Below are 8,635 nucleotides of genomic sequence, written 5' to 3' on the forward strand. Positions count from 1 at the left end.
AGAAGATGGAGAGGAAGAAGACGGAGAAGAAGACGGAGAAGAAGACGGAGAAGAAGACGGAGAGAAGACGGAGAAGAAGACGAAGAAGACGAAGAAGACGGAGAAGACGAAGAAGACGGAGACGGAGAAGAAGACGGAGAAGAAGACGGAGAAGAAGAAGAAGACGGAGAGGAAGAAGAAGACGGAGAAGAAGACGGAGAGGAAGAAGAAGACAGAGAAGAAGAAGAAGATGGAGAAGAAGAAGAAGAAATAGGATAAGGTCACTGGTAAATAGACTATCTATGCTGACTTGTTAAAAAGACATTGTCTTGTGATTTGTACGGGCACTTCTGTTTAGTTAAAAATAGATGCAGTGCTTTTTGCTATTCAGACCCCTTGGATTTCTTCAAATTTTATTGTGTTACAAAGTGGGATTAAAATTGATTTTTTTTTTTTTTTGTCAACAATATACACAAAATACTATGTCAAAGTAAAAAAATATATAAAAATGTAATAACTAAAATATAGTCGTTGCATAAGTATAAGTACAAAAGTACAAAAAAGGTATATGTTTGGGGCGAATCCAATCACTGATTAACTGCCTCGCTATTTATAAGCATGGTCGTGGCTGCATCATGATATGGGTATGCTTGACATCGGAAAATACTGGGGAGTTTTTCAGGATAAAAATAAAGGAGATGGAGCTAAGCACAGGCAAAATCCAAGTGCAAAACCTGCTTCAGTCTGCTGAAGAAGGCCAAATCTACACTGGAGTTTCTTACCAAGAAGACAATGAATGTTCCTAAGTGGCCAAATTACAGTTTTGACTTAAATCTGCTTGAAATACTATGGTAAGACTTAATAATTGCTGTCTGGCCATGATTCTCAACATTTGACAGAGCTTGAAAAAATGTTAAAAGAATAACAGGCAAATATTACATATCCCATGTATGGACTCGGGGAGCTGAATATTTACTTATGCAACAACTATATTTGATTCATATTATTTTATATTAATCTTAAAAGAATATACCTAATTTTATCTTCCACTTTGACATGACAGACTATTTTGTGTAGATTGTTGACAAAAAAAAAGACAAATACATTTTAATCCCACTTTGTAACACAATAAAATGTAATGAAATCCAAGGGGTCTGAATCCGTTTGCAAGGCACTGTAATTACGTATTCCAGCTGCATACTTGAGGGGTGTGTTGTAGAAGTGACTGACAGGACAATGCTTTGTTAGAAATGGTGGTTTTATAACAGCTTGTTACACACTATCAGCTCCGGCCACACTATATTTACAATAATAATAATATCATTTGGTGGGTGCTTATATTTGTCCTATTTCACACATGTAGGCCTACAATTGTGTATTATATGTGTGAATAAAAAAATTGCATAGGTGATCATAGAGCATATAGGCTTAATGCCTTTGCTCAAAGGCACATTGACAGATTTTTCACCTTGTCGGCTCGGTGATTCAAACTAGCAACCTTTCAGTTACTGGCCAAACGCTCTAACCACTAGGCTACCTGCCTAGTTAGGTGTTGATGGCCCACATACAAAAGATGTCCTATGATTTGTATGGCTCTGGTATGTCAAATCTACTACTGTTTGGACAAAAAAACATTTAAACTTACATACGGTAGTTGAGGTGAGCTAGGGGTGTGTTGTAACACAAAGAACTTGTCACTTTCCAAGTGAGATGACTATGTTAGCGTAACTCAGCAACGGCGACTGTATTGTTCCAAACGGTATCTGTGTTTCCCCCCCACAACGTACCAGACATGTTCTCTATAGTCTAAGGACAGCACTGTGTCTCCACAGAAACACTTGGGACCCATCCAAAGCCAGATAGTGTTATCATCCTACACCACACCACCCAGACCTTGGTTTGGACTGCAGCTCCTACTCCCACTTCTCTGTTCCTACTCCATCCTACAGGTGTGGGGCTGTTCCCTCTGCTGAGTTATTATGTAGATGGACACTTCTCACTGCACTCCAAATAAGAGGACCATTTATCATACATCAGAGAAGACTTGGCTGGTAAATCATTTTTATTTCTTTATTTAACTTTTATTTAACTAGGCAAGTCAGTTAAGAACACATTCTTATTTACAATGACGGCCTACCCCGGCCAAACCCTAAGGACTCTGGGCCAATTGTGCGCTGCCCTACAGGACTCCCAATCACGGCCTGTTGTGATGTTGTGATACAGCCTGGAATCAAACCAGAGTCTGTAGATACGCCTCTACCACTGAGATGCAGTGCCTTAGACCGCTACGCCACTCGGGAGCAACCCCAGAATCTCAATAGCTCTGGAGAGGAGTGGACGGGAATGATTAAGATCTGCAACAACACAACCCATAGACAACATATACAATAACCTATGGCCAACATATACAATAACCTATGGCCAACATATACAATAACCTATGGCCAACATATACAATAACCTATGGACAACATATACAATAACCTATGGACAACATATACAATAACCTATGGCCAACATATACAATAACCTATGGCCAACATATACAATAACCTATGGCCAACATATACAATAACCTATGGCCAACATATACAATAACCTATGGCCAACATATACAATAACCTATGGCCAACATATACAATAACCTATGGCCAACATATACAATAACCTATGGCCAACATATACAATAACCTATGGACAACATATACAATAACCTATGGACAACATACAATAACCTATGGACAACATACAATAACATATACAATAACCTATGGACAACATATGGCCCAAAAACAACAACAACCTTATCTTGTAACGTATGAAATTGTACATCGGTACACAATAGTTTGAGACCAAAGAGAGAAAGAAGAAGTTAATCAAAGTTTAATCACATATTTTCACATTCAAGTTCAAGGTTTATTAATCTGAATGTTGGCGTGGAGTTTGACATTAATAACACGATTTATGATCAAATCTGTGCCTAAGAACATACATTTTTTCATAATGAAGTTCCCTGGGGGAGTAATTTTCTGTCTTATTAGAATAACTGTTTGGGTTAGCTTAATGGAACTATAAATATATTCTTATGTAATCATAGAAAGCCTGCATATTCAAGATGCAGGTTGGCATTTATTGTCATGAGTCTTGCCCTGGAGGCAGCTCTACGGAGAGGATACTAGCTGGCACAGCCACAAAGTCATAAAATATGATGTTAAACATATTAAACCACACTGCTAACCCTAATGCCAAACCTTAAATTAAAACCGAAAAGGGAATTTTTGTTTTCATGAATTTTTACAATATAGCCAATTTTGACATTGCAGCTGGCCCATCTAGCAGAAACCGCTCAGTTCTGCCTCCAAGGCAAGACTCATGACAATAAACATCAACATGTGTTCAAGATAATGTGACCGGTGTAGATTGTGTTGTGTTTTTTTTAAATAACTTTTATTTAACTAGACAAGTCAGTTAAGAACAAACTCTTATTTACAATGACAGCCTAGGAACAGTGAGTTAACTGCCTTGTACAGGGGCAGAACGATTGATTTTAGCCTTGTCAGCTCAGGGATTCAATCTAGCAACCTTTCGGTTACTGGCCCAACACCCTAACCACTAGGCTACCTGATCTGCTTACATATGACCAACAGATCAGGGTTGGTTTTGATGAATAATTCTCTGATAAAGAAACAAACATCCATAAATGAAATGTTGTGCTGGCCTTATGCACCAACTCCTCTCTTTCACATGGATACAGTAGAAAGGGTAAGAATAACAATCTAGTTTGACAATGATATAATATAATCCAATGTACTTTATAAACTGGATGGTTCAAGCCCTGAATGCTGATTGGTTGACAGCGGGTATGACAAAACATTTATTTTTACTTCTCTAATTACAATGTTAATCAGTCTATAATAGCAATAAGGCAACTCAGGGGTTTGTGGTATATGGCCAATATACCACGGCTAAGGGCTGTATCCAGGCGCTCCGCGTTGCATCGTGCATAAGAACACATGGCATATCTGATAAAGAAACAAACAACATCCATCAATGAAATGTTGTGCTGCCCTTATGCTTAACTCCTTAACTCCTCTAGCTCAATGACGACATGTACAGAGAAAAGCATAGTAACTAGCTAGAATGTACAGTGTCATGAATGACCACGAGAATCCAAATAGGTCAGATCAGGTTTGCAATGAATAACTTCAATCAGACCCCCTTTCACTCGTAGAGGGGGAAGGAAATAACTAGTGGGGATTAACAAATCAAAATACATTTTAGATTCTTCATAGTAGCTACCCTTTGCCTTGATGACAGCTTTGCACACTCTTGGCGTTCTCTCAACCAGCTTCACCTAGAATGCTTTTCCAACAGTCCTGAAGGAGTTCCCACATATGCATTTCCTTCACTCTGTGGTCCAACTCATCCCAAACCAGCTCAATTGGGTTGAGGTCGGGTGATTGTGGAGAACAGATCATCTGATGCAGCACTCCATCAATCTCCTTCTTGGTCAAATAGCCCTTACACAGCCTGGTGTGTTTTGGGTCATTGTCCTGTTGAAAAACAAATTATAGTCCCACCAACCGCAAACCAGATGGGATGGCGTATTGCTGCAGAATGCTGTGGTAGCCATGGTGGTTAAGTGTGCCTTGAATTCTAAATACAGTTGAAGTCGGAAGTTCACATACACTTCGGTTGGAGTCATTAAAACTCGTTTTTTCAACCACTCCACAAATTTCTTGTTAACAAACTATAGTTTTGGCAAGTCGGTTAGGACATTTACTTTGTGCATGACACAATTGTTTACAGACAGATTATTTCACTGTATCACAATTCCAGTGGGTCAGAAGTTTACATACATTAAAGTTGACTTTGCCTTTCAACAGCTTGGAAAATTCCAGAAAAGGATGTCATGGCTTTAGAAGCTTCTGATAGGCTAACTGACATCATTTGAGTCAATTGGAGGTGTACCTGTGGATGTATTTCAAGGCCTACCTCCAAACTCAGTGCCTCTTTGCTTGACATCATGGGAAAATCTATAGAAATCAGCCAAGACCTCTGAAAATAAATTGTAGACATTCACAAGTCTGGTTCATCCTTGGGAGCAATTTCCAAACGCCTGAAGGTACCACGTTCATCTGTACAAACAATAGTACATAAGTATAAACACCGTGGGACCACGCAGCCGTCCTACCGCTCAGGAAGGAGACGCGTTCTGTCTCCTAGAGATTAATGTACTTTGATGCGAGAAATGCAAATCAATCCCAGAACTGCAAAGGACCTTGTGAAGATGCTGGAGGAAACAGGTACAAAAGTATCTGTATCCACAGTAAAACAAGTCCTATATCGACATAACCTGAAAGGCTGCTCAGCAAGGAAGAAGCCACTGCTCCAAAACCGCCTTCAAAAAAGCTAGACTATGGTTTGCAACTGCACATGTGGACAAAGATAGTACTTTTTGGAGAAATGTCCTCTGGTCTGATGAAACAAAAATAGAACTGTTTGGCCATAATGACCATTGTTATGTTTGGAGGAAAAAGGGGGAAGCTTGCAAGCCGAAGAACACCATCCCAACCATGAAGCACGGGGGTGGCAGCATCGTGTTGTGGGGGTGCTTTGCTGCAGGATGGACTGGTGCACTTCACAAAATAGATGGCATCATGAGGGAGGAAAATTGTGTGGATATATTGAAGCAACATCTCAAGACATCAGTCAGGAAGTAAAAGCTTGGTTGCAAATGGGTCTTCCAAATGGACAATGACCCCAAGCATACTTCCAGAGTTGTGGCAAATTGGCTTAAGGACAACAAAGTCAAGGTATTGGAGTGGCCATCACAAAGCCCTGACCTCAATCCTATAGAACATTTGTTGGCAGAACTGAAAAAGCATGTGCGAGCAAGGAGGCCTACAAACCTGACTGAGTTACACAAGCTCTGTCAGGAGGAATGGGCCAAAATTCACCCAACGTATAGTGGGAAGCTTGTGGAAGGCTACCTGAAACGTTTGACCCAAGTTAAACAATTTAAAGGCAATGCTACCAAATACTAATTGAGTGTATGTAAACTTCTGACCCACTGGGAATGTGATGACAGAAATGAAAGCTGAAATAAATAATTCTCTCTACTATTATTCTGACATTTCACATTCTTAAAATATAGTGGTGATCCTAACTGATCAAAGACAGGGAATTTTTACTAGGATTAAATGTGAGGAATTGTGAAAAACTTAGTTTAAATGTATTTGGCTAAGGTGTATGCAGAATGCTGTGGTAGCCATGATGGTTAAGTGTGCCTTGAATTCTAAATAAATCACTGACAGTGTCACTAGCAAAGCACCCCCACACCATCACACCTCCTCCTCCATGCTTCACAGTGGGAACCACACATCCAGAGATCATCCGTTCACCTACTCTGTGTCTCACAATGACACGGCGGTTGGAACCAAAAATCTAAAATTTGAACTCATCAGACCAAAGGACAGATTTCCACCGGTCTAATGTCCATTGCTCATGTTTCTTAGCCCAAGCGAGTCTCCTCTTTATTGGTGTCCTTTAGTAGTGGTTTCTTTGCAGTAATTCAACCATGGACAACCTGATTCATGCAGTCTTCTCTGAACAATTGAATTTGAAATGTGTCTGTTACTTGAACTCTGTGAAGAATGTATTTGGGCTGCAATCTGAGGTGCAGTTAACTCTAATGAACTTATCCTCTGCAGCAGAGGTAACTCGGGGTCATCCTTTCCTGTGGTGGTCCTCATGAGAGACAGTTTCATCACAGCGCTTGATGGTTTTTGCGACTGCGCTAGAAGAAACTTTCAAAGTTCTCGAAATTTTCCGTATTACCTGACCTTCATTTTTTAAAGTAATAATGGACTGTCGTTTCTCTTTGCTTATTTGAGCTGTTCTTGCCATAATATGGACTTGGTCTTTTACCAAGTAGGGCTATCTTCTGTATACCACCCCTACCTTGTCACAAAACAACTGATTGGCTCAAACACATTAAGAAGGAAATAAATTCCACAAATTAACTTTTAACAAGGCCCACCTGTTATTTGAAATGCATTCCAGGTGACTACCTCATGAAGCTGGTTGAGAGAATGCCAAGAGTGTGCAAAGCTGTCATTAAGGCAAAGAGTGGCCACTTTGAAGAATCTCAAATATAAAATATATTTAGATTTGTAAAAACAATGTTTGGTAACTACATGATTCCATATGTGTTATTTCATAGTTTTGATGTCTTCACTATTATTCTACAATGTAGAAAATAGTAAAAATAAAGAAAAACCATGGAATGAGTAGGTGTGTCCATACTTTTGACAGGTAGTGTAGATGAAGTTTCAATACTATTGGTTGTGCATGTAATATGAACAATTATGAAAGTGTTTTTGTTAAGAGAGGGATGTGATTTGAGAAGTTATAAGAAATAATTGTTTTACATAACTTTGCACAGTGAGTAATAACCGCCCCAAAGTGAGGTCAGGGAGTGTGACAGCCTGCCGGAACCACCCCTTTCGAGCAAGAGGTATAAGTGATGGGTTAAGAATGAACACATTAGACCAGAAAAGTGTGAAGCTGCACCTGCAGGTTTAAAATGGTTTGATTTTTGAATCTCAACACGAGGTGGAGACGATAAACTCACCTCCCAGACTATCACTGGTACGGCTGATTAGCTGTCCTAAATAATGTATCTTCAAAGTGAATTTAAGTAGGACCATCCTGTTACTTTGCTCAAATCATCATATTACGCTACACTCATCACCCCACTGGGGAACTATCAATACAGCTGGCTAGCCTATCTTCAAAGAAGCCTCTTCAAGAGCGAATGGAAGGAAAATCAACTCTGGAGTTCTGTTCAAGACCACATGACAAGTCACCGGACAACTACGAAGAAGGACAACAGGAGAAGAGTTGTTGGAACCATTTCGGACCCAACCCCCTTTACCGAAGGATCCCAGGCGAACCCAGGCATTTCACGTAAATACATTCATGATTTCTTGCTCAAAGCGGGCAGCGGTTCATGTGCAAAGTTTACGATTATTTTAGGTGACAGTAGTTTCTGAATGTGGCAATGTTAAGTGTCTCTGTCCCTCTATCTCCCTCTCCATCTCTTCTTTAACAAGCATCCATTTTGTTGTCATTCATTAGGGACCTGTTTTCAGCATATTAAGTCTCCAGTCAATAACTTGTAAAGAGTGTGTGTGTTTATCCTTTGCTCCCATTTAATTAGCTAGTAAATAAATAATTAAACAAATTTGTGTAGTACTGAATCATAAGTAAGGCTCGGGTTTTTGCAGATGCAAGTATGTTACGACTGTTCAGAATGGTGATATGATACGAGGTTATGATTAATAAGTTGACTGTTTATAGACGTGATCGGTAAAGACCTTTTAGAGTTTAATTCTGGAGATGGTAACTCTTTAAAGAACCCCTCAGATCATAATGAGTTAATTGTTACACGATTAATTTAAAATCGGGCAACAATCAAACATAGTTAGTTAATTAGATAAATAACAGTCTCCAGATGAATGTCAAAAAAGTCAAGCCACGACAACAGCATTCTCAAATCAAAAATATAAAAAGTTCATAAATGCATGAAATGCATAAATATCACAATATACTGGTAGAAGACCATAATATTACAATGTCAGAGACAATATAA

This window comes from Salmo salar, chromosome ssa27 (assembly GCF_905237065.1).
Source record: "Salmo salar chromosome ssa27, Ssal_v3.1, whole genome shotgun sequence".
NCBI classification, from domain to species: Eukaryota; Metazoa; Chordata; class Actinopteri; order Salmoniformes; family Salmonidae; genus Salmo; species Salmo salar.